Source organism: Carassius gibelio, chromosome A16, assembly GCF_023724105.1.
Source record: "Carassius gibelio isolate Cgi1373 ecotype wild population from Czech Republic chromosome A16, carGib1.2-hapl.c, whole genome shotgun sequence".
Classification (NCBI taxonomy): Eukaryota; Metazoa; Chordata; class Actinopteri; order Cypriniformes; family Cyprinidae; genus Carassius; species Carassius gibelio.
The window spans coordinates 4,901,936-4,929,562 of NC_068386.1; the positions used below are offsets into that span (position 1 = coordinate 4,901,936).

Genomic DNA, 27,627 nt, shown 5'->3' on the forward strand with positions numbered 1-27,627 from the left:
TAACATATTTAAATGTCGCTGATACTCCAATGGCTAGATAAACATACTCTGAAACTCTATTAGCAGCATTAGGTAAAGTCTGGAACAGCAAGAATTCCCATGCAATTCACTCGTAATCGCAAATTAATTTCACATTTGATGTATGAAATTTAGTGAATAAGTTGATTAAAATGCATAGGTCATAGTAAAAACTGAGCAATTTTAGGCCATTTATGAATTATTTTGCAGTTATTGAACAGCTTTAACACTCTTTCTTGGACCTGGATGATGTAGTTAAGACTTACATGTATGCAACACTACAGAAAAAGCTTGTATTATCATTATTGACTGGTAAAGCAGCCACTTAAATGGAGATGCAACATCCAGTTTTGGCATCATGTGACACGTTCAGCTCAGATAGAACTGCCAGTGTAAATTTAAGTCACCCAACACACACACACACACACACACACGGAGTTCTGAGATGAGTGTTCATTTCTAAGGTGTGTTAGGAAAGCACAGAAGGAAGGAGATATTAAATTAAGCTCATGGAAAACTTATTTACTAAAAAAAATCCTAGTAAAATTTAGATTAGCAAAAACTCCATATGTCATTCCAGTTTTAGCCCTTTGTGAGAAGGATGACATGATAAAGACTTGTTTGAACATAATCTCTATAGAAAGATTCCTCTGGGTTAAATTTTATGCACATCCAACCATGCTGAATATTTACTTCATCTTGCACATAGCTCTCTCAAATGTTAATACCGAGACAAAGACACACATACACGCAGCTAAAAATAAATTGGCATGCATAGTCAGTGTTGACAATAAAACCAAAAAAACATCCCGCAGGATGTCAACAATCCCGACACTCCAAAATAAAAGCAGTCCCGTTAATAAAACGCTTCGTTTTTCAGACAAAATGCTTAACAGGCGTCTCTCAGAGTCGGTTTCGACATGTCTAAAATCAATCCGAATATTTACACCCGTGGAAGCAGGCAATCTGCATAGCACTGCACACCTCCTCACTGGAGAGGAACTTCACTCTTGGCACGGTGTGTTTTAATATTTCATGGAGCTGCACCTCCTTTTCCCTTGCAGGCATCTCCTGAATGTGTGTGTGCTGAACAAAAGCCTAGGTTGTTTACATCAGGGTAATTGGTCATGGACGGGTCATTACCTGCAGCAAGAAAACTGAAGAAAAGAAAAGTGTACAACAAGAGTCTGCAAGAATCCGTCAATCTGACTGACTGATCAGGTCATTTATGAACAAACAAATGTTTATATATAAATAATCAGCCTTTGGACAAAAAGGGCAAAAGAGTACTTTAACTAATAATAAAGGTGCACTATATTACAAGTTTTCTGAAGCTATAATGTTTTGTGTGAAGAACATCCAAAGTGTATTCCATTTTTGACTGATAATCTTTATCTCTCTAATCAAATCCTGTTTGACTTCATGACTTTGCTAGTCGATTGAGAACTAGTGATGTTTAATGTTTTCTAATGTGTCATATGGCTTATATTTAATTTGAGAGCTGCTGTAGATGTAAAAATGATGGATAAATTATCATATAATTTTACACAAAGCTATCATATGGCTTTAGATGACTTGGAATGTAGTGTACAATTCATATGTAAATAGGAATATTTTATGTATTTATTTCTATTATAATAATGTTTTTATTGTGCCAGCCTCTGGTCAATCTGGACTGCGGTCTGTAAGAACTGCATGATGATGCAAAAAAAAAGTAATCATAATGTTTATGAAGTTATACCATTATCTCTTATAGGTATTTTCATGCAGTTGGGTGATGAAGAGCAGGTGGCCTGATTTGCAGAAAGCAGCACCTTCGCTGCCTCCTCTTCCTCCACGTGGCTGTTGGGCAGGCGAGGGCGATTGCGTTCCCCTCCCGCGCCATGCTGCCTGTCCGCCTGTGGGACCTGCTCCGTGGGCTTTTCATCAGCTGCCATTTTCACCAGCATGCAGTAATTTCATGGCTCATTGCAAGCGCTGAAAACCTTTGAAACTGCAAATGTTAACTTTTGCCTGGCCCGAAGCCATTTAGAAAGCGATTAATTCGGCAAACAGACGTGAGCCACTTTCTCCTCCCAAGTTTTCGCATAATTTTCCAACCCTTTCTATCTGGGATTTGCATTGCAGGGAACTCAGAGGACAAGGAGAATAACCACTGGTTTGGTGAAGAAACGAGGTCTGTCGCTCTACAGTCTGATCCGCCCCGCTGTCCCAATCCAGTCCAGAACAGAAAGAATGGACAGAGATTCAGATCAAGATCCAGAGAAAATTGTGTACAAGGCTCTTTGAAGGTGAAGTGCACAGTCTTTTAGATATTAAATCAACATGATACATTGTTTGCGGTCCAGGAACTTCAGGAACTGATCAGGAATTGATTCTGTGAAAAGTGGGGGTTTTAACTGTTGCTCTTCCATTCACATCTATCCATTTCAAAATACACTATTAGTTTTTCCATTAGTATTAGTCCAGTGTTTTATAATGTGAAGTTTTTTTCAATGTAAGGGAAACAGGTCAATTTAGCTCAAAGGGAATCATTTAAGATTTTAAAGGGAATTTGAACAGAATCACTGTTTCACGGCTGTTCACGGAGACGCGCCTGCGGTTCAGTGAACGAGCCGTTTAACATCAAATCTGCGCTGGATACTAATATCCAAACTATAGTGAAAACACTATCAATTAGCACAGTAACAAGATCGGCAGTTTAAGACATTAACTTGTAAGCACAAAACACAAGATACTTCTCTTTTCAATATGAATAAGGCTTTATTAGATAAATTTAAGACATATAAACTAATCTAACATAAACGCACGCACACATACATTCACACAAGTTGCAGGAAGGTCAAAAGTTAGGGAAAGATGAGTTTAAGAGAATGGAAATATGGAATCCCAAGTTAACAGCAATACGTTAAATTGCATAAACATGAACAACCATCAATCACGTAATTAGCGCTCGCATTGAGTTCCTCAATGAGGTTAAAATTATATTAGATACACCAGTAAAGGTCACAGTCTGGAGGTAAAGTTACTTGCATCTCCTGTGAAGAAGGAGCCTCGGTGAAAGGGCTATCCCGAGGTCGTTGATTGGCTGGAAGTTCAGTCTCTGAAGTGACGTCTTGGGAAGCCCGTGGTTGTTGGGCGTTGGCTGGAAGTGCAGAGTCGTGTTCGCTGGTTGAAGTTGAATGGACGTTACAAAACTTAACTCAGAACACGAAACTCTCAAACGGAAAAGAAAAGAAATAAAGTTTGACGAGACTAGGTTGTGTTCCTTCTCATTGTGGCATAAGTAGCAGCAGGCAGGCACGCTGGAACCGCGCTCGAAGAACCATGATGACTAACCACATGGCTAGATGCTACAAGCTAAAGCTAGGTAGCAAAGCTACAAGCTAAGAGCAGGCATGACTGATAGCACGAGCAAGGCTGGAACTAAAAGCCGACATGGCTAATAGCAGCAGGCAGACTAGAACTAAAAGCCGACTAAAAACGAAATTACATCGTGTCCAAAGTATTTAAAACTTCCTGTTGGCCACCCCTCAAATGTTGCCTTGACCAATCAGATATGTTCTTGAGTCTTGGGTATCATAAATCATTTGTTTATCTTACCAAGCATGTGGTTCTTGCCTCACAGGGTCTAATTTTGGACATGATTCCTATAACATGATTATGATATATTTTACAAATAAATGATTGTCAGGACAATATCAAGCAAGAAAATGCGATTATTTGAATACTAGACATGACTAGGTATCCTATAGTTATCAAAAGACATACACAATAAGTGATTATACATGATAGTCAAATGTGTGGGTTACACGTAAATGAATATGGAGTTAAGCAATGGAATGATTCATTCATAAGTCTTTTTTGAGTTCATTCTGGTCCATATATAATGTATAAAAAGCAGTTTCTTTGCCATTCTCTGGCAAAGGGACTTTTCTGTGAAGACAAAGGTTTAAAGCCCTTCCCCCTTAGGAATTTCAGTCTGGTTTCACTGGCTGGGGGGGGAAGTCAATGCAAGTATTTAACTTGATCTCCTGGGTTTACATGTGATGTCCAGCGTTGCATTCCAATCACGAACAATAAATTTGACAATCTCTTCTTCGAATTAAAATTGTCAATAATTGTTCTATTGGTGTTAATGTTGAAAGCTGTTGTGTGAACAAGTTGGTTGGTTGGTTATCTTGCCTGGTTCTTGTGGCACTAGAACTGATTTATGACTTCCTGAGGAATTCAGCTCATGTTTCAATGCACACAGCTCTGATGGACTCTTTGATTTGTCTGATTTGACTCATTTCTGCTACATATATCCCCCTTTCGATCGGCGAGGTGTTTAGGTGAAGACATCGTCGATCGCTGGAGAAACAAAGGCAGAAGAAGCAGACAAACACAGCAAACAGCAAGACAACACCTCCATGACAGTTACTGTACTGGTGCAGGCATCAGGTTATTTAGGTACACGTGGTTAAGTTCAATTAGTCAATGTAGTTTAGCACATTGAGGATAGTTTAGATCGTCTTGGAAATTGTTTTTATTTTGATTCATCAATCAAATTTGTGGTTAACTTTGTTTGGTTCTTCTAGGTTGTCTTACTTTACATGTTTACCATTAGTTTTCTAGTAATTTCATTTTCAATTCAATGAATTGACCTATCATGCATGGAGCTCTCTGGCTTCCATTCAGTTTAGAGTGGCTGGCGGATATTAGGTGTTGCGAGTCAATCCTAATATCAGACCTTCGACCCTCGCAGGGTGTCTAGGCGTTTCACCTACTCAGGAAAGAGGGGAAGGAGAAGGATAGGTAGAAGAAGAACAAAACAAAACAAGGCTGCTGTGGGTTTTCCTAGCATGGGTTACAACTACTATTGAGCTAGGATGTCAGGTGCAGCTAGTGTGTCATGAACCTTAACTTAGTGTCAGGTGTTCTACCTATTGTGAGGATGGCTGCACGTTTCTTCATGGTGGGTATGTGTAACTTTGTTACACTAAAAGTTGGATATTCTACCTGTGGGAAGAATATGTTTGTTGACTGTGTTATCAGTAGATGTGTTTACCTCTGGGTGTAGGTAATGTTGTGTGTTACTGGTGTAGTGCATGTGTGGTCAGATCTGTTCAAGTCTGTGTTGTCTCCCCCTTTTTCTAGCATGTCACTGAAGACTGGCTCTCAGCATCCTTGGCTTGGATGAGGGCGTGTCCATGGTCTAATGAGGGGTCAGTCCAGCAAGGCAGGAGGTTCTTTGGCAGACAGTCGGAGGCAGTTTGGCATGGCTGTGTGAAGCTGAGTTGCAAAACTTGTCTCCTATGTTGCATTCTTCTTGTGATGCCTTCTGGCTGTAGCAGACTTTCTGACCTTCTGTGCTCTGGTGGTTGCTGTTGCACAGACAGGGAATTTGGAACTTGGAGTTGGAGTTCATTTGACAGTTTGTTAGTGACTGAGGTGATGTCCTTTAGTACCTCAGATTTTTCATCAACAGTTGGCCGTGAAAGACTTGTTCGTTCTGAGTCGTTGTTGAACAGGTGCTTGTCATCTCTGATGTGGTGCACCAGGTGATCACCGGCCTTCCGTTCTGTCGCTGGTCACAGCGAGCACGACTCAACTTTGTGGTCATATGCATGTAAATTGTCTTGAAGGAACTCTCTTAGTTGTTCCATGACTTGTTCCGTGTCTTCTAATGGTAAGCGGTTATGTTCTTGTGCATACTCAGCACTGTGCATGTCTGAGTGGTGCTGAGGTGGGTTTTGTTGTCGCTTACCCACACGAGTTGCTCTTGGATGAGTCAGCTGATTACCTTTGGATATCTGGTTAGGTTTCCAGATGTTCTTATCCTTTTGGTTTCTTGAGAAGCGTGGCTGGTCCCATGGATTTTTCCAGCAGTTGGGCTGAAAGCGGTCGTGGATATGGGTGTCACGTTCTCTGTGCTCTTGATGGAAGACTCTGGTGTTGTGATGCCACTGGGTGTCGTCCAGTGCAAGGCTTGAGTCTTTGTTGACAGAGTTCAAGAGTGTGAATGTTTTGTTACCTTTCTTTGAGGCCAACTTCTGCTTGTTATAGGCCTTCTGTGTTAGGTCACGCAACTGTTGGATGGTCATGGAGTTCGGACAGGCCATGACACCTAGATGGTGACTGACTCCAGGGTGCAGATTCTTTAGGAAGAGGGTTTTGAAGTTCACATCCTCTTCAAGGTCAGAGTTGTTGTGTGCACCAAAGTAGGCTTGTCGGAGTCGGTTGTAATAAGCTTGTGGAGTCTCTTGACGACCTTGTTTGGTTTCCAAGGCAGTTAACAGTCCATGTTCAGACTCTGGGTCTGTAAACTCTTTAATCAGGACCTCACGAAGTCGCTGGTAGTTTGACTTGGTTTGACTGGGCTGTCGATCTAGAAAGTTTCGTACCTCGGAACTGGACGTGGCTCTAAGGAGGTATAACCAGTCTCTGTCAGTCACATGAGGTCTCACTTCCAGGTGAAATTCGATATCTCGCAGATAAGCTTGGATGTCGGGGCTCTCTGTGGAGTTCGGGTTGAACCTGCTGATGTTTTTAGACAGCTTGTTGAGGTCTTTGATGGTCATCCCGTGTGCAGCTTCAAGGCCTTGGACGGGAGGTTTTCTTTCGTTGGCAGGAAAGGGTTGTGTGGCGAAGGCAGGTGAGGTTTTGGGTTGTGGCCCTTCGCTCCTTTCGCCACATGCCAGTTCTTGGACGTGGGACTCTGCTCTGCTCAGCAGTGATGAGGCTAAGAGATGTTTCTCTTTTCTTGGCTCTAGTTTGTGCTTGTAAGCATTTTGGAGTTCTTTTCTGACCATGTAGAGCTCATCGTTGGTATCATCTAGTTGTTGGGTCAGATTGTCCATTTCAGTTCTGTACCTTTCAAGGTGGTCTTTCAAAGCACTGATTTCAGAGTTCTTGTTTCTGATGTCTAGCTTGGCTTTCTCTAGTAGCTGTTCGGCATACTGGAGTCTGTTTACCAGGTCTTTCTGAGCAGCCGTTGCATGTCGCTGGTCGAGCTGAGCTGCTGCCAGGGCTGCTAGGAGCTTCATAACTTGTTCTGTTGTATCCTGCTCCCTCTCGCTGGGTGCTTTGAGTTGATTTTGAACTTTCACTTCCAGCTTGTCTATGCGATGTTGAGCACGTGCCAGCTCCTCTTGAAGGTGGGTGATGTGCTTGTCGCTCAGTTTCAGCTGGGTTGTGAAGGCATAGCTTAGTGAGCTCGTGATCTTGACTAGCTCCTCGTGGTTGTTGTTCTGGCTTGAATCTTGTGTCAGGAATCTTCTCAGGATTAGGATTATTATTAAAAATAATAACAGTTCAAATGTCTTTGGAGTGAGGCTGTCTGTTATGCCTCTCAGCCAAATGTTCACATCTTCCCCATGGGCAATGGGGTCTGCAGTCTGCGGCATGTTGGCACGCTAGGGAGAAGAGAGACTGACACAGATCTGTGTGGAGTAAAAGCCTATGTGTGGTGGGACAACTAAGTGTTGTATCAGTGATTGTGAACCACTAGTGAAATGTGGTGATGACTGTGTTGGTCTCAGGGTGTCTAAGTAGACTAGAGATGCGAAGACTTTGTCACTCTAATGAGGAAGAGGAAAAGAGAGACAGAGGTGAAAAACAAATTCAAATGACAAGCAAAATTTCTGTTTTTCAAATGAGGAAAATTATTTTTTTCAATTAAATGTTATCAAAAACGTAAATAATATTATTATATTTCTTGCTTTGGACAAAAGAATACAATAATAATTCTGATATCTCTTTTCTTAGTCTGACAGGATTGACACCGTACACCTTTCAGTTGGACCGCTCACCAGGGAGTCAGCGAAGGCGACAGTTGCTCAACACGTATCTCTATTAAATTGATCTCAACGATGGATGAGATGCTAAAACTTGGAATGCGTTTCCAAATGTAGGGAGGTTAGGAAGAACAAATGAGAGGATGATTACAATCAAATTCATAAGGATGATTCGTCGTCTTTGGCACGATTGTGTATTTACTTCACTTAGAATTGATTGATGGTTCTTACATGTCCTACAAATGTAAAAAGAGAAGAGGAAAGTAAAGGAGAGAGAGGACGGAGATGGTAAGTCTCAGAAGCGGTTACCTCAACTACAAGGAGAGCGTTGTGTTAGTTGCTACACAACTAATCAAACAAAATAAACTTTAAATGAAAGAGAGTTGTCTTTCTAATTTATTTGAACTCGTAGTGAGGGATAACAATGTCTCCTTTTAGGGCTCAGGTTTGTCGTTCCCAGGCTAGGATACACAAAGTAAAGAAATGGTAAGAAAAAGTAAAATTAAAAAAATTTATAAATGGGCAAAATATGCAAAAATGAAATTAAAAAGAGGAAATCAATACGTAAAACAATAGTGGTTAAGTGTATAACCAAAACAGGAAGAGGGGTAAAACGCATTCAAATAAGTAAAGGTCTGAATAGCATATATTCAGATGGGTAATAAATAAATTAGGAAGAATAAGTTTACTTTAACTTCCAAAGTTCAAGGCTTATTCATTCCTAAAATAATTAGACCCAAAAGAGAATACTAGAAATAAAAGATCATATGAAATGATCTGAGAGGGAAATTTTAAATGCTTCCAAATAAATTTAATGTTTCAATTAAATTTCAATTTGACATTGAATAATTGTGAGTCAGTATTTCCCTTTCTAGTAAAATGAAAATAAGTGGTCTAGTGAGAAGAGAGAGCGATAAAAAGAAAGAGACTAACAAGTGTTAGTTAAGATGTTTAAAATGGTTAAATCACGTCAGCGTTGCCCAAACACACATTATTTTACCACTGGATGGTAATGCTAACGGCTAACCTTTGAGGCTTTAGTATAGACTTCAATGTAAATGCAATGGTTTCGTTAGCTTAGCGACACCGCAGAGTTTGTGCGCTGCGCGTACACAGTTCAGAGTTGCTCCGGAAGTACGTTAGGCTTCCGGGTCACGGTCGTCACTATGGCAACCAAAACACATTCTAGTGGATCAGCACATGAATCGTTGCATTGTTGCAAATACAGTTAAGCATGTTACATGAAATGTCGGCTCATTTCAACACTGTACAAATAACAACACCGCCTTTCAGTTGGTTTTGCGATGTGGCACTTAAACTCTCAGTTTGTATAGAGTTAAATTTATCTTAATTCAAATAGCAGCTTCCTGCTGTAGTTATTATATCAATCTCAGCAATTTGATTCTCCGTGCCAGTTTTTCTGGACACAAACATAAAAGTTTTCCTTCGCTGTTGGTACACAGTTAAAATTTACTTGATCAAGCTTTTAAAACACTCCCATTCAAATTACTCTCGGACACACGCAGTGTTACGCGAGATTGCATTCACTTTGTGAACGGATACAAATGGGCAAACATTGTTCTCTAATGTTTAACGTTAACTTAGGGGAGTCGAATATCAAATTTGATTCGGCAGTGGAACACGCACTGGCAATCAAACTATATGAAATATGAATACGGGGACTTTGATAAATAGATTGAGGAACCCGCTCAAAACTATTCTTTATTCACCGATTTATATCCCTTTTTAAACACTAACAGTTTAGCTCCGTTCAGCAAACAGTGACTGAGATAGCGTTTGAGACACTGGAACACGCAGTGAAATCAAATCAGCTATAAAACAAGGCATTACACAAATGAGGAACACGCTCAATTTCTACCTTATTGTACGATCTCAGATGTTTACTTTTAAGTTCACTTACTGCTGATAATAAAGGGGAGACGGACTCGAGTTAAAGTCTCCTCTAGCTCCTTTCATTCAAGCGGGAGGGCGCGCGCTGCTTACGTCACACAAACACAAACACACACTCCAGTCTCGCAAGCTTCTCACCTTTCATTCCTTTAGCAAAATCAAAGATTAAATAACTTGGTTTATGCTCACAATTTAGATTAAACTGCCCGCATTTTCTCCACCATAATAAATGTAAGGGAAACAGGTCAATTTAGCTCAAAGGGAATCATTTAAGATTTTAAAGGGAATTTGAACAGAATCACTGTTTCACGGCTGTTCACGGAGACGCGCCTGCGGTTCAGTGAACGAGCCGTTTAACATCAAATCTGCGCTGGATACTAATATCCAAACTATAGTGAAAACACTATCAATTAGCACAGTAACAAGATCGGCAGTTTAAGACATTAACTTGTAAGCACAAAACACAAGATACTTCTCTTTTCAATATGAATAAGGCTTTATTAGATAAATTTAAGACATATAAACTAATCTAACATAAACGCACGCACACATACATTCACACAAGTTGCAGGAAGGTCAAAAGTTAGGGAAAGATGAGTTTAAGAGAATGGAAATATGGAATCCCAAGTTAACAGCAATACGTTAAATTGCATAAACATGAACAACCATCAATCACGTAATTAGCGCTCGCATTGAGTTCCTCAATGAGGTTAAAATTATATTAGATACACCAGTAAAGGTCACAGTCTGGAGGTAAAGTTACTTGCATCTCCTGTGAAGAAGGAGCCTCGGTGAAAGGGCTATCCCGAGGTCGTTGATTGGCTGGAAGTTCAGTCTCTGAAGTGACGTCTTGGGAAGCCCGTGGTTGTTGGGCGTTGGCTGGAAGTGCAGAGTCGTGTTCGCTGGTTGAAGTTGAATGGACGTTACAAAACTTAACTCAGAACACGAAACTCTCAAACGGAAAAGAAAAGAAATAAAGTTTGACGAGACTAGGTTGTGTTCCTTCTCATTGTGGCATAAGTAGCAGCAGGCAGGCACGCTGGAACCGCGCTCGAAGAACCATGATGACTAACCACATGGCTAGATGCTACAAGCTAAAGCTAGGTAGCAAAGCTACAAGCTAAGAGCAGGCATGACTGATAGCACGAGCAAGGCTGGAACTAAAAGCCGACATGGCTAATAGCAGCAGGCAGACTAGAACTAAAAGCCGACTAAAAACGAAATTACATCGTGTCCAAAGTATTTAAAACTTCCTGTTGGCCACCCCTCAAATGTTGCCTTGACCAATCAGATATGTTCTTGAGTCTTGGGTATCATAAATCATTTGTTTATCTTACCAAGCATGTGGTTCTTGCCTCACAGGGTCTAATTTTGGACATGATTCCTATAACATGATTATGATATATTTTACAAATAAATGATTGTCAGGACAATATCAAGCAAGAAAATGCGATTATTTGAATACTAGACATGACTAGGTATCCTATAGTTATCAAAAGACATACACAATAAGTGATTATACATGATAGTCATATGTGTGGGTTACACGTAAATGAATATGGAGTTAAGCAATGGAATGATTCATTCATAAGTCTTTTTTGAGTTCATTCTGGTCCATATATAATGTATAAAAAGCAGTTTCTTTGCCATTCTCTGGCAAAGGGACTTTTCTGTGAAGACAAAGGTTTAAAGCCCTTCCCCCTTAGGAATTTCAGTCTGGTTTCACTGGCTGGGGGGGGAAGTCAATGCAAGTATTTAACTTGATCTCCTGGGTTTACATGTGATGTCCAGCGTTGCATTCCAATCACGAACAATAAATTTGACAATCTCTTCTTCGAATTAAAATTGTCAATAATTGTTCTATTGGTGTTAATGTTGAAAGCTGTTGTGTGAACAAGTTGGTTGGTTGGTTATCTTGCCTGGTTCTTGTGGCACTAGAACTGATTTATGACTTCCTGAGGAATTCAGCTCATGTTTCAATGCACACAGCTCTGATGGACTCTTTGATTTGTCTGATTTGACTCATTTCTGCTACATCAAGATTATAAAAAAAAAACTGCATTACTCCATGGTTTATTTTTCATTAAAATTCCTGCAAAAAGAAATAATAAAATAAACATATATATATATACACACACACACACACACACACACACACACACACACACACACACACATATATATATATATATATATATATATATATATATATATATATATATATATATATATATATATATACATATATATATATATATATATATATATATATATATATATATATATATAATCGTTATTAATAATAATATCATTATGTAATATTTTGCTTCCAAAAGAGAACATAATAAGATCAAAAGATGAAGTATTTACAAGTATATTTCTTAATCAGCATATTATTTTGTTAATTTTCCTGAAAAAAATAAATGCTCTACAGTATGTTTTGATTTTTATCATTATTGCAGATGAATGGTCTAATTAGTGAAATAAAGTGAAAAAGGCAGAAAATAACAATAATAACAATAATAATAAGATAAATAATAATATATTAGATAAACGATTAAATAATTAGTCAAAAATCATTATTGCAGATTAATTATTAAAATCTTGATATACAACTTTTATGAATACCACTTCTGTGATCAAAGGATTCATATTTCATATCATGATATGATATTACCGCCCAGCCCTAATTCAAATCTATTAGGATTACACTGAAATACTGAACTGAAACACAATTATCAGTGCTTCCGAACATCTGGAGTGACAGAGTCACACTTTAATCTGTCAACACAATCAATCAGAGCGCTGCGTATGAATATTAAAGCTGCAGGTACAGCGTATGTTCTGTGTGTGGTGGGAGAGAGAAAGAGAGAGTCCTGCGCAGTAAAGTGTGAGAGACACAGACGTCCCCCACAGCTGTCCATCTGCGCTCTGGCACGCACAGACGCTTACCAAACACAAGAACTCATTCTGCCGCCTGAACTCCATTCATTTCTCTTTGCTGGGACACCCAACACTTTGACAGTCACATACTGTATAGCTTGGGTCTGAGAAAAGCTGGATTTGCTCAAAATAGCACAACAACCCAACAGTGGCAGAGAAGATTTTTTTTTTTTTAATGGGATCTGATTTAAAACAAAAATGTCTTTCTTTTATTCTGCTGCTATATTTTCACTAAAAAGAAAAGGTTCAATAGAGTCATTAGCTCTGGAATCGAACTGATCTTGCTGTACTGTAGGATTCATGCTGGAAAATATTTAGTACAGTGTTCAGTGAGTCACATTTTTGTAAATTGAACAGGGTTCTGAATAAAACCACTGACGTATGAAAAACATGGGTGAGTAAAGGAAACCAATATTCATTTTAGATGATTTTTAGATCCTGATGAATGTACTTTAGTAAAATTGCTTGGGAAAGTGATACTGTCATACACGGTGAGTTTAAATACTGTAAACCTTACAGTAATGCTGTCCTCTTTACAGGCAATTTGTCAATCACAGTCACTTTCCCTTTCCACAAAAAAATGCATCAGAAAAATCATGCAATGCCTGTTAACCACGATCAATGGATTGGGAGGGTTCATGAAGCCGTGTGAAGGTTGTAGGAGACCTCTTTTACTCAAGCATTCAGATTTTAATGGGAGACAAATTTGCATCTCAACACCTTAACTGCGCAGGAGTCAAAATAAAAGAGGCCACCTGGGATTTGTGGAAGCTGCACGAATGGCTCTAATGAGATCGAATTCAGCTGTTGCGAGGCAGTCTTGACAAGCACAACCTACTTTTTGCATGGTTGTTTTCTTCTAAATAATCCTCTACTTCTCAATGAAATGACCCTCTGCTTCCTTTATCAACTGATGTTGGAAGATCTGACAGCATTGCTGTTAGCGGTTTCCCTGGTAACAAATCTGGCAAATCTTCTGTCAAAAACAATTAAAAAGAAAAAATGAAAGACACAAAGTAGTATAAAGGTAGCAACATTTTTATTTATTTATTTTTTACATTTTTGCCATCTGTTGAAACTGGTTTATATGAATAATGAACATGCGAAGATAACTATATATATATATAGACCAAGAAGTTTCTTCTGCTCATCAAGCCTGCATTTATTTGATCAAAAATACAGAAAAAATTATAATATTGTGATATATTATTACAATTTAAAATAATTGATTTTAAATTTATTATACTTTAAATTATCATTTATTTCTGTGATTCTGAATTTTTAGGATCATTATCACTTGATCCTTTAGAAATCATTCTAATGATTCATTATCAAAGTTGGAAACAGTTCTGCTGCTTAATATTTTTCAGAACATGTGATACTTTTTTAGGATACTTTGATGAATAAAAAGTGAAAAAAAAAAAAAAAAAAAGAAGCTATGTTTTTAAAATATAAATATTTTGTAATAACCAGGGGCGGATCTACCAGGGTGGCATAGGGTGGCAAATGCCACCCTAAAAGAAAGCATTGCCACCCCTACTGCCACCCCAGTTGGCAGCAACGAATTAAAGGTTATGGCCAATTTGAAAATTTATGAGCGAGAATCTTTCGTCATTCGTGATCCCGCTCCCGCTCCGAACTCCCGAACTGATTCAAATGATTTGCGATCCCCAAACTGACTCAAATGATTCGCGAACCCGCTTTGAACTCCCGAACTGACTCAAATGATTCGCGAACCCGCTACGAACTCCCGAACTGATTCAAATGATTCGTGATCCCGCTCCGAACTCCCGAAATGATTCAAATGATTTGCGATCCCCAAACTGACTCAAATGATTCACGAACACGCTTTGAACTCCCGAACTGACTCAAATGATTCGCGAACCCGTTACGAACTCCCGAACTGATTCAAATGATTCGCGATCCCGCTCCGGACTCCCGAACTGACTCAAATGATTCGTGAACCCGCTCCGAACTCTCGAATTGATTCAAATGATTCACGAACCCGATCCGAACTCCTAAACTGACTCAAATGATTCGCGATCCCCATAAATGACTCAAATGATTCGCGATCCCACTACAAACTCCCAAACTGATTCAAATGATTCGCGAACCCCAAAATGAGTCAAATGATTCGCGAACCTGCTTAGAACTCCCGAACTGACTCAAATGATTTGTGAACCCGCTCCGAACTCCCGAACTGATTCAAATGGTTTGTGATCCCCAAACTGACTCAAATGATTCGCGAACCCGCTTTGAACTCCCGAACTGACTCAAATGATTCGCGAACCCGCTCCGAACTCCCGAATTGATTCAAATGATTTGCGATCCCCCAAACTTTACAAAGTATTAATATACTGTAATATTTTTGTTGTTGTTGTTGTTGCTATAAAAACAGACCTAAGCCATCAATAGCCTTTAAAATGGCTTAAAATGCATTATATAAACAAATAATGAGGCAATAATGATTGGTTAATAATAACACTGTTAAAATACACAATGTAGGCAAAAAAAAAAAATGTATGTACATATTATTACAAATGCCACGATTGCTGCTGTTACACTTACAGGACAAAATTGGCCCTAGATTTTTTTTTTTTTTTTTTTTTTTTTTTTACATACCATGGTAATCTGTTTTTATTTATTTTTATTTATTTATTTATTTACTCTACTTGTTTTTATTTGTTTGTTAGGGACAAAACTCTTTAAAAATGTCCTAAAATAGCTAATTTTACACTAACAAAACATACTTTGCTACTGTTTTATTATTATTATTATTATTATTATTATTATTATGTATTTGTTTTTATTTAAACGTACCATGGCAGTACAATTTTTTTCTTATTTTTTTTTTTTTTTTTTGGAGTATCTAATTTCTCCGGAACGGAACAGAAAAGGCTGCTTCCTCACCTGGCTTGTGGACTATCACATCTGCATCCTGCGTTAACGGGGCAGTCCAGCAATCTCCACACCGCCAATGCACCGTTAATTGTGCTGGAAGTCACTGAAGTCACCGTTACAGATAGCGGCCAGTTTTATTTCACTGCTTATCATAAAGCTTCCACATGTCCCAGTTCCAACACTAAAATAAAAACAGATCATATTGCCACCCTAAAAGAAAGCATTGCCACCCCTACTGCCACCCCAGTTGGCAGCAACGAATTAAAGGTTATGGCCAATTTGAAAATTTATGAGCGAGAATCTTTCGTCATTCGTGATCCCGCTCCCGCTCCGAACTCCCGAACTGATTCAAATGATTTGCGATCCCCAAACTGACTCAAATGATTCGCGAACCCGCTTTGAACTCCCGAACTGACTCAAATGATTCGCGAACCTGCTTAGAACTCCCGAACTGACTCAAATGATTTGTGAACCCGCTTAGAACTCCCGAACTGATTCAAATGGTTTGTGATCCCCAAACTGACTCAAATGATTCGCGAACCCGCTTTGAACTCCCGAACTGACTCAAATGATTCGCGAACCCGCTCCGAACTCCCGAATTGATTCAAATGATTTGCGATCCCCCAAACTTTACAAAGTATTAATATACTGTAATATTTTTGTTGTTGTTGTTGTTGCTATAAAAACAGACCTAAGCCATCAATAGCCTTTAAAATGGCTTAAAATGCATTATATAAACAAATAATGAGGCAATAATGATTGGTTAATAATAACACTGTTAAAATACACAATGTAGGCAAAAAAAAAAAATGTATGTACATATTATTACAAATGCCACGATTGCTGCTGTTACACTTACAGGACAAAATTGGCCCTAGATTTTTTTTTTTTTTTTTTTTTTTTTTTACATACCATGGTAATCTGTTTTTATTTATTTTTATTTATTTATTTATTTACTCTACTTGTTTTTATTTGTTTGTTAGGGACAAAACTCTTTAAAAATGTCCTAAAATAGCTAATTTTACACTAACAAAACATACTTTGCTACTGTTTTATTATTATTATTATTATTATTATTATGTATTTGTTTTTATTTAAACGTACCATGGCAGTACAATTTTTTTCTTATTTTTTTTTTTTTTTTTTGGAGTATCTAATTTCTCCGGAACGGAACAGAAAAGGCTGCTTCCTCACCTGGCTTGTGGACTATCACATCTGCATCCTGCGTTAACGGGGCAGTCCAGCAATCTCCACACCGCCAATGCACCGTTAATTGTGCTGGAAGTCACTGAAGTCACCGTTACAGATAGCGGCCAGTTTTATTTCACTGCTTATCATAAAGCTTCCACATGTCCCAGTTCCAACACTAAAATAAAAACAGATCATATTGTCTTAATTGCATCCCTTCAACAATGATGTTTGACAGCCAGACACATCAAATTAAATTTTGTTTTTGTCCGGGGAATGGCTAGTCGAGGTCTTATATTTCCATTGCAGGTACATTGTCTGATAATCAGGGGAACGAAAAGAGTAATTACAGGGAGGAAATCACATCAGAAATGAAGGAAGTCGTGAAAGAATTGGTGCTTTAATAGGTTTGAGCAGAGCGTTAAAAAGGCCATTAGCGTGACTCTACACCGGTGTTACTCAGTCCTACCAAAACAAACACAACGCAACAGAAAGAAAAATACTTTAGAAAACAGACTTTTAAGTAATCATTTATCACACTGTTCAGAATAAGTTCTTGTTTCACACTTGTACCACTTGCCAAATAAATGAGAACATTCTCATTCTAACTAAAGGCCAAATGCAGATATTATTGTGGATATTCAGAAAGTTTTTTATTATTTAAGTGGGTTGAATTTTTCCTTCATCTGCTGATAGCCAATGAACTTTAGCACTGGATCAGCAACGCATTACTATTATATTTAATAGCCCTACTTAATTATTTATTCATATATATATATATATATATATATATATATATATATATATATATATATATATATATATATATATATATATTGATGAGTTTGAGTCAGGGTTAAAGTCTTGGATTTCTCTCACTCTTTTTCCTTCTCTCTTTTTTTCAACCTGAAAAATGTTTCATTTCTGATAGGGAACTTCTATAGAGAATAGAGGACTATAGAGAAATAGAGAAATAGGACTATAGAGAATTCTCTGTATCATTGCCTAGGATTCTGAAGCTGATTAAGTGTTTGATTATGGAAATTAATTAAGCAGTACTACCAGAGCATTTGAATAAAAACCTGTGAATAGAGCATTAGCTTGGAATTTTGACCTTACTTAAAACCACATATTTAAAATCTCAGGATTATCTAAATACGGAGTTATAGAATTTTTTTATTTTTTTCTCCCCTACGGAATCGACTATAATGTGGATGAAATTAAATCTCTGTGTTCTCATTAAAGACTAACGTGGCAAGAGTTTTCATTATCCTGAAGTCTGGCACACACACACACTGAGACTATCTTGCCTGAACTGTCATGTATTTGTGTGTTTTTTATAGTCTCCAAAACTACTGCTCTTCATTCTCAGGCCTTGATCCTGACTGTTAAAACCAAACATTTAGGTTTCTCTTTCGCTAAATTCAGTAAGCTGTAGTCCGCTGGTTTCTCCATGGGTTTCCTGAGAGTGTTCTCAGTGTTTTAGTTCGACGGCAGAAACACATAATTGTTGAGTGTTCACCCTTTCCACAGGTTTCCTGCCGTGATAAGATAAATAAAGAGCGGAGAGTTGGAGCTCTCTATATTACACTACAGGCCTCCAGGGCTGATCATCTCATAGAGAGAGAAACACTGGGGAAAATGCTGACTTTACTTAATTGAACAAATCTTTGTGTATTAAAAATGGAAAAAGATAGCTTAATAACATTTACTAGTTTTTTTTTTTTCTTTTTTTTTTTTTTTTTTTTTTTTTTAGCATTGATAGAACATTGCTCTATAAATGAACGCAACATAAAGCTAATATACTGGGGAATTGTTCACAGATTTATAACGAGTTCAGAGATGAATCTAATGAACACATGTCCAGGTCATAGTTCATCCCCAAAACGAAAAGAAAGTGTATTTAAAGCTATCTATATTATATTATAAATATATATTTATAATTCAGTTACAGTTTTCAATATATTTGTATCAAAATGTCCCTTTAAAGAGGATTAATTTGCTTTGTATAAAAATAATTCAGCTTTTGATATTGAGGTGAAAGATGTTATGTGAGATTCGCCTGTTCTCAAAAATTAAAAGGACTGTTCGCAGACAAATGGTCTTTAGTGAAGAAAAAAACAAAACATCAGGCAATAAATCAAATAGAAATACATTTCCAGGGCTGTTAAATAATAATAATAATAATAATAACTTGTTCAATAATAATGAGAAAGAGATGTTAAAGATGTTAAAATGTATTGTTATTTATAATATGACATTTTTTTTTTGGGGGGGGGGGGGTTTAATGGGTATTTTTTTAGCCTAATTTAACCCTGTGTTTATAAATGAAGTCCATTTATCATCCTCACCTTTTCTCTTTTTTTTCTAGTTCAGGATGGCATGAAGGTCGATGTGGCCAAGGTGCAAAATCATCATGCCTGAGACCACACAGATTGGGATGAGATAAAACTTCTGTGAGTTGCTCTTACTCTCTCTCTCTCTCACACACACACACACACACACACACACACACAATGCATGTTCGGTGAGGATGACTGGATAGGTTGTAAGTGTGTGATTTGCTGTTAGGAAGTTAGGGGCGGAGTTCGTGTGCCACCTGTGGCAGTGACATCAGCATTGCTGAGATCAGGGGCCCTGTGGTCTCCATCCCCCACCGTCCACCTCGTGTCCTATTATCTGTGACCATGTATCACCTGCGGATACACGTCCAGCCAGAGGAGACAGATTTCATCTGTCATCTGCGAATGGATCGCTATACCCAGAACTAAGTCTGTCCAGAAGTCCATGTCCAGCGGCCAGCCTGCCAGAGCTAATCTCACAGATGAAGCGTCTCCGTTTCTGCTCAGTCATGAACCTGTGCGGGAGGGTGAGAGACGAGGAGGCCTTGCGATCAGATTCAACTCCTTTTAGAACATACGTCAGGGGATAAAAGGATAGTTCACCCAAAAATGAAAATTCTGGGATTATTTACTCCTCATGCATGACTTTCCATGTCATTTATTAGTTACTGAAGCATTCAAGCTTAAAAAAAAAAACATCAAAAGCAACATGAAAGTTTCATAAAAAGTGGTCAAAAAAAAGTGGTTAATCAGCGTTGACGACAGGAGACTGACATGTCTAAGACTCGCGCTAAACTCATCTACAGTCATTGTGTTAACATGCTTCGATGCAGTCGAAGATGCCCACCCACATATCTGCTAATTGCAGGTCTTTGCCCCTGAGCGTCCTCACAGACACAGAGACAACAGGAAAATTTGGTCGTTTTATCTTTGCCGCTTTGAAAAATTGATGACACTTTTGCCTCCTCCACCCTCCAGTGGCTTTGCAAAAGGAACACTCTTTCCCGTTTTCTTTATTTCGATTTTTGTGTTTTGTTAAATACTTGTTCCTCCGAAGTATTTTGGGTGAATATGCTCCCAAACATTGTATTATTACAACTATTTATTTATGTATGTTTGTATTTATTTAAGAAAATATGTGGGGTGCTTTTAATTCGATTAAAAATGTTAGGTGATTTATTTTTTCATATTTTAATATTTGGCATTAGCATTAATTAGACGGAACAGCTGTAAATTATTTATTTTATTAATACTGACTTTAATATTTAAAAATATTTGTTATATTATATGTAGTGACATATAATTAAATATGTGTATATAATGTTTCACTGTTTTATAGTGATTGAAATCTGTGTCTGTCTGTATAGAATTTAAAGATTTTGATTTAGGTGTTTTGGTACATTATGCACAAGACTAACCCAAAACTACTAATTATTCATTTTACACCCTCTTAAGTGAACCATCAAACTTCCAGTCAAGGAGAACCAAGCAAAGCTTCATCAATTCATTTATTTTTTCTTATTTTTATCATACTCTAATGAATATTTTTAAATGCCATTTCCTTCCTGAAGCCTAAGTACTGTAGGGTCGAAACAGATGCGTGTTTTTCCCTTCTGGCTTCCCTGAGCAGTGAAAAGAGTTCTTCAGATAGTAGACAAGCAGAAAGCCAAGAGCTGATGAGTGGAATTTCCTCTGCTTTCTAATTAATGGAGGTACACAGGGCCAAAGGATGAGGCGGATCAGGGAAATGACATCAAGAGAGAGATAGCATCACTCATTTCTCCGGTCCATTGTCGCCCCACGGGATCGGCTGAAATGAACCGTTCAAGCATTCGCCGATACATTTGAATGGTGGAGAAAAATTCATTGTCCAGTGGAGAGTTTTCGATAAGGATCTCATCCACTCTCTTTTTTCTATTCTGCCTCCATTGATGCCCTTTGTCAGAGAGTGTCCCGATCAAAAAATGGAATCGAGACATCGGCAACAGGTGCAGTACATCCGTCAAAGCTGCGGGAATCTTGCAAATGAACTGAGGAGATTTGGTCTCGCCTAACCTTGGTTTCTTTCATCCGTTGGTCTGTGTCAAAAGAGGCAGATGTGAGGTGTTTCATAAAGGTGGAAGATCATTTAGGCACATCTTAGCCGGCAAGAGAATTCAATTCAGTCCAAAAACTGAGATTTGCAGCCGGTGACTGATGTGTGTGTACTGTAGCTATACGAGAGTTAGATAAATGCAGATGCACGCAGATACAGAAACACTAAAGATAAACTGGATCAACTCAAAATTTGTATTTTGGAAAGTGGTCTGAATGCTCAAGAAAAACATGAATGCACTGATTGCACTGTAAAAAAAAAACGGTCAAATTTCATGCACCCCCCCCCCCCCCCCCCATTTTATGTTTTATGGTTTCAACTTAAATTTACAGTTAAATACTATAATTTCATTAACTGATATAATGTTAATATCCCAACGCACTACCAAAAGCAGGTGGTGATGAGAAACATGACAAACACTAAACACCATCATGGTGACACACATGGAACTGAAATAGTGCAAAAAACATTAATTGTACAGCATTCGATGTAGCATACAACCCTAATGTACACAATAAGAAAAAATTAAGAAGAAACATAGTTATAAAAAAAGGGCAAATTTGAAATGTAACGCAGGGAATCCTTCACTGTAAATTCTAGTCTTTTCACTTCCAAAAATGGTATACTACCATAAAATTACATGTAATGTGCAATGCAGTTTTTCACTTTATATAGTAGGGGAATTTACCATTAACCATTTAACAAGTTTTTATTATAGCATTTTTACAGTCTTTTACTATTAAATTCATGGTAATTTTTTACAGCGTGGTCAGAAAGCGAAAGGGCTCAATGTGCTATCTTCCAAGTCTTATATATTCCAAAAGGAGTTAAATTTTTTGGTTTGTTCCTTACAAATGTAAAAAAATATATAACCTCAGGTTTATGTTGTTAAAATGTTTTCACTGAAAATCCCTTTTGCTGAAATTCAAAAAAAAAAAAAAAAAAAAGATGTTGCGGTGCTTTTATTGTAAGTAAACTTGTTTACCTAAAAAAAGGAATTAATAATTCTACAGATAGACAAAAAATATGCATAAAGAAAATCTTTAATTCTATATTTTAAAATGCTAAAATTTGATGCTGCTGACAATAAAAATGGCCTCTATAGTGTCAAGTGACTGATGTTGAATATGATTTCTTTTTCAGCATGGGAGGATGAGGGTAAATACTGAAGGATTTGTGCTTTTTTGGTGAACTTGATTTCCTTCAGCTTTACACTATTTGTCTTTTGTTCACTATTTTACAGAGTTGCGCTCAACACCATTTCCAGAAAAGAAAGACAAGGAGAAGAAACTAAAACCAAACTTCATCAGTCCTCGTGTGTATCGCCAACATTCCAGGTGAATGAAATATAGACATTTTTTAGAACTATTGGGTCAAAGAAACTCACAAAACATTGTGGGAATGCTTTGTTCCACCATTTAATTTAGTTTATTTGCTAAAATGTAAAAGTTTGGAAGGGTCACGAGTGAGAAATGTATTTGCAAGGAGTCTCTTTTAAAAGCTACTGGTGTTTGCTGAAACTTCCATGATCCTTGCATTTGTAGTTGTAATAGTCATTCCGGCTCACACAGCAGTTCTGATAGGACAACAAAACGGGAAACAGAGGTATCTTCAACAGAACGCAAGAAACACAGCAGAAATCAGGGTCTGTTTTGGATTAAGCTTCGCCACCTTATTCCTGTTCCTTGCCAACACCAAACGGTATCAGGAACAAAGAGCTTTGTGAGCGTTACTGCAAAATCCCAGTTTTCTAAACGAAAAAGTGGAAATGACCCATCATTCTGCATTATTCACCCTATCGCGTTAGTGAAAACACCTCCAAAGGTCCGCGTGCCGGAATCAAACATGCTCTGTTGGGATTTGCGCACCCTATCCATTGACGTTCCCTTTAAAGTTTCCCGTGATAAGTGTGAACTGAAAGCATACATTTCCTCCCTGCTTGCCAGCAGTAAATAAACGGGCATCTCTGAGCTCCGTTAGCTTTGTCTTCCCTGGCTTTTAAATGATAATTTAAGTTTTCCTGCCTAAGTAGTTCCATCCGTCCCAAGAGACCTCCATCCCTGTGTAAAACGGTGTGTGTGTTTTTGAAATACCCCCACCTCAGCCTTTATACCCCTTGCTGATATTTAACACATAACCACTCATAGTCTGCCTATGAGATATGAATATAATTGTATGTTAGTTTTTAATTACAGGAAGAATCTAACTTGTAAGACGATGAGCTGGAAGGTGCCACCGCATTGTTATATTTTTTCATCCTGGTTTTTCTGATTATGTGAGCTGGGCTCCTTTGCTAAGCGTTGATAAGCAGAATTTCCATGTTCCCTGCATAATTAATCCATCTCTGCCTGCCTTCCATGCCAACTCCTCCGTTATCGCCCGCACATGCCTGAATTGCAAAAGAATTCTCTCTTCAATTGGAACTTATTGATATTCCAAAAAAACTGGAAATCCTTAAATTTTAAGCCACAGATTGTTAAATGGATTAATTTCGCGGCAATCTCAGGCATCTAACGCGGGAAGACAGGCAAGGCGAATCCAAAGTGTCTCCCGTTTGTGGACTTTTAGTCCCAAATGATAGGGTTTATTGGCAGCCACCCGTTTCTCCTCCATAGTCAAAAATTACCATTCATTTGCATCGTATAAAACACTTTTATATGGTCTGAAATTCAGAGGAATGAATTCAATGCCTGTCGTTTGGCCGCCCGATAACAACTCCGGCCCAGCACATCTGGAGCCTTTTGATACTGAGTGAAAGGGACGCCTGAATATTTAATATTTGTATCTGTTTTTCATCGAAGGTTTCACCATTAAGGATGGCGGTGCTATTTGCATGGAGGCTGGCAGATGTAGATTCACTTCTCAGAGCTGTCTACACCCAGCCTCACTGAGAAAATATACACACAGATGCATTTTTTCGTCTCTTTCTTGTTGTGTTGTGCTGCTGCCTCTGAGGCTGTACTGACCAAAACCAACACGCTACAGAACAACTGAGAAATATATAGCACCAAATCCAAACGTTCTAGTTCAGATGTTTTATATGAAACGCTATGGATCAGAAAGTTATATTAGGCGCATTAGAATAAGGCTCTCTGATTAACTGGCAGCTCGGCTCAGAAATGTGATATTATGCAGTTATTGTTACATCTGTCAGGGCGCAAGTGCTCCCTGCAAGCATGTAATTAACCGCAACTGTTGTGGACTGCGCCCGGCCGTTTGTAATCTAATAATTATAGATTAATCAACTCGATATTCTGTGTATTTTCCTCCCTTGGCAGCTTTTAATGAAGGTATTGCAGAAATGGCGTGCAGCTGTATTTCAATGCAATTATTCTGTCAGAGCCAACAGCCAGTTCATATGCTGTTTTTGACTGATATCCACTGAATATTATCCTCGCAAACCTAAACGGAAAGGAAGACTGCAAATATATCCCCTGGGGAGGATATTATGCTCAGTACTGGACATAAAATAAAGATGTTGATCATTTGGTTGTAAGATGCATTAAAAATGATTAGGCCTGTATTATGATGTCATTATACCAACGCACTACCAAACGCACTAGACCTGTGTTATGATTATCATTTTGACTTGTTAAAACAAAATAACTTTCTTCAGCTGTTTCTCAAAAATGTAGTCCATGCAATACACACTTACGCTGATCATCAGGTATAAGATGTCTTGTACTCAGTTAGTGCTGATAGATTATGATTAAATAGGTATTAAAAGTGCAGAACAATTGTTGTTGTCCTAAAATCCGTCAGTTACGTAACTGTAGAAAATCTGGTTCTCTCTTAATGGGTCTACATGCTGTTTCACAAGCTGTACAGTGTGAGTGTTGCAATGTTTCACAGCTCTTGCTGCCATTTCTTTGAGCCTGCAGTGTAAAAAATGTTTTGTCAGGTAACCTAAAATAATTTGCCTCAAATGGTAACATCTAAAATAAATGAGAAATGTCATTTAATAAGGCTGAATCAACCTGACAGCAACAAAAGTCATTTTTATGGGTCAGGGCAGGTATAAATAACACATTAAGGTAACAATAGCACCTTTTTATTTTTTATAGTGCATGTGTGAAGAGGTTATTAGATTAAAACTAATCCAATTAGCATTTTGTACATTGTCATTTTCACTGCTTAGAAGAAAACAAAAGTTAAGAAAGATCATTTACGTATTATAGTTTATCAGCATTGTCTGTCTGTAAATATCCAATACTTAATGTTAATTATCCCTTATTTTCTATTTTATTTAAATAGAGTTTTATAGTTACAACAGGAACTGGACTGAGCCCGGCCGTTTGTAATCTAATAATTATAGATTAATCAACTCGATATTCTGTGTATTTTCCTCCCTTGGCAGCTTTTAATGAAGGTATTGCAGAAATGGCGTGCAGCTGTATTTCAATGCAATTCATTTTCATCAATACAATTCAATACGTATTATAGTTTATCAGCATTGTCTGTCTGTAAATATCCAATACTTAATGTTAATTATCCCTTATTTTCTATTTTATTTAAATAGAGTTTTATAGTTACAACAGGAACAAACTATGCTTAATGCAATATCTAAATGATTCTTAAAACGAGGGTAAATACTGACTATTGGAACTGTTTCTGTTATAATTAATATAATATTTCACATAGAATACCTTTTATGATTTCTTATGATAATTATTATTAATAATAATTTATATTAACCAGATATAGATAATTGTGACAATCTTGATAATTTCCATATAATTATCTTAATCTTTTAATTAAGTAACAGATATTAAAAAACCCAGAAATTAGAAAGACAAATCTTAGAAAAATAAATAAATCTTTAAGATTCAGTAAATATTACATTTATCATTGACAGTGGGGTATGAATATCTGAAATAGTAAATAATAAAAATTAGATAAGAACAAGGCTCATATTTGCATTTGTAAAACACACACAAACAAATTCCCTCAAATTTTTGTCTTTCCTCGCGAAGTCAAGAAAAAATGAACTCCTTTCTTATCATCATTCTAACAGTTTGTTTTATTTACCAAGTCCTCTTTCACAGAATGTCAAATGATTTTTAACCTCCATCTGTGTGTGTTTTACTTGATTTCAGCTCCTGGAGAACAAAACACAAACTGAAGACGAGCTTCAAAATGGAAGGATAGAAATCAGCAGTGAAAAGAGGAGAGGATGAGAGCAAAGAAAACAAAGAGATGGAAGAATGACACAGAAAAGAAGGTAAGAAAAAGAGTACATAGAGAAGAAGGTGTGGAGCAGAAGTGTGTTGCTGGGCAGAGGGCTGGCGCTGGCAGGGTGGAGAAGCGGGCACGCTCACAGACATCTGCTGGCACGCTGCGGATGCTGGAGGGGGCACGGTGCCATGACCAGCGGCTACATGGCACACTGATAATGCTGGAGCTATACTCAGATACACACTGTGTCTCTATAGAACGCCACACACACAACACCAATGATAAAATAATCTCACACTATCGACATTAGCAATGCAGGACACACGCTGAGGATCCAAAATATCATAATTGGCAGCTTTCAGTTTTTAGTCTAGGCAAAATACTTATTAAGAGAAATTATCCTGCAGAGTAAAAGGAGGATTTACCTACACTCCTAAAAATAAAGGTTCTTTATAGGCATTGATGGTTCCACGAAGAACCTTTAACATATTTCCATTGCACAGATAGAGATGTTTTTAGTTTTTTAGATTTTTTTAATATTCTGCACACTAGAAATAAAAAAGAATCTGTTCACTGAATGGTTGTTTTTTGACAGTCACTGTTAAAAATATACAGTGTGTTTTCACAGTAATGATGTAGAAGAACCTTTTTTCCCCCAAATAACATTTCGATGATGAAAAGGATCTTGAAAATACAGGAAAAATATGAATTGATTAATAATTCAAACAATACAAGAAAATGTTACTCTTTAAATATTTAGTGTAGATGGATTTTAAAGTCATGTCTATGATATTATTATGAAATATTATATATAAAACATTTAAAAAATACATTTAATATTTTGCCAGACATATTTAGAAACATGATGTATGTTATGTTTACATTATTAAAATGTCCTTCACACTAAGAAAAATAAAAGGTTATTTTAAGAACTGTCTTCTATGGCATTTACTCTTAAAGACAAAGGTTCCAAAGGAGTGTTTTGAGGTTGCAAAAACCTTTGGAACCTAAGAACCTTTATTTTAAAAAGTGAAATTTGATCATTTAAAGTTATGCTTAAATCTCATCTCCTTGATCGATTTGTGGTCAATGAAATGTTTTTGTATTTATCTATTGAGATCATTATTATTTTTAATTATTTGTTTATATAGCTCTGCTGTCTTGTTGTATACGTTTGTAATTTGAAGCACTTTGGTCAAGTTGTGTTTAAATGTGCCATATAAATAAATAAAAAAAAGGAAGAAAAAATAGAAAGATAATTACAAATGACTTGGTA

At 37.4% G+C, this 27,627-nt stretch overlaps 1 long non-coding RNA gene across 1 annotated transcript; it reads left to right on the forward strand.

Moving 5' to 3' along the window:
- Window positions 1-1,789: 1,789 nt before the first annotated feature.
- LOC128031153 (uncharacterized) lies at window positions 1,790-27,387 on the forward strand. Its single transcript, XR_008188058.1, has 4 exons — window positions 1,790-2,309; window positions 19,111-19,195; window positions 22,420-22,513; window positions 26,273-27,387. It is a non-coding gene; the product is annotated as an uncharacterized LOC128031153 (long non-coding RNA).
- Window positions 27,388-27,627: the final 240 nt, after the last annotated feature.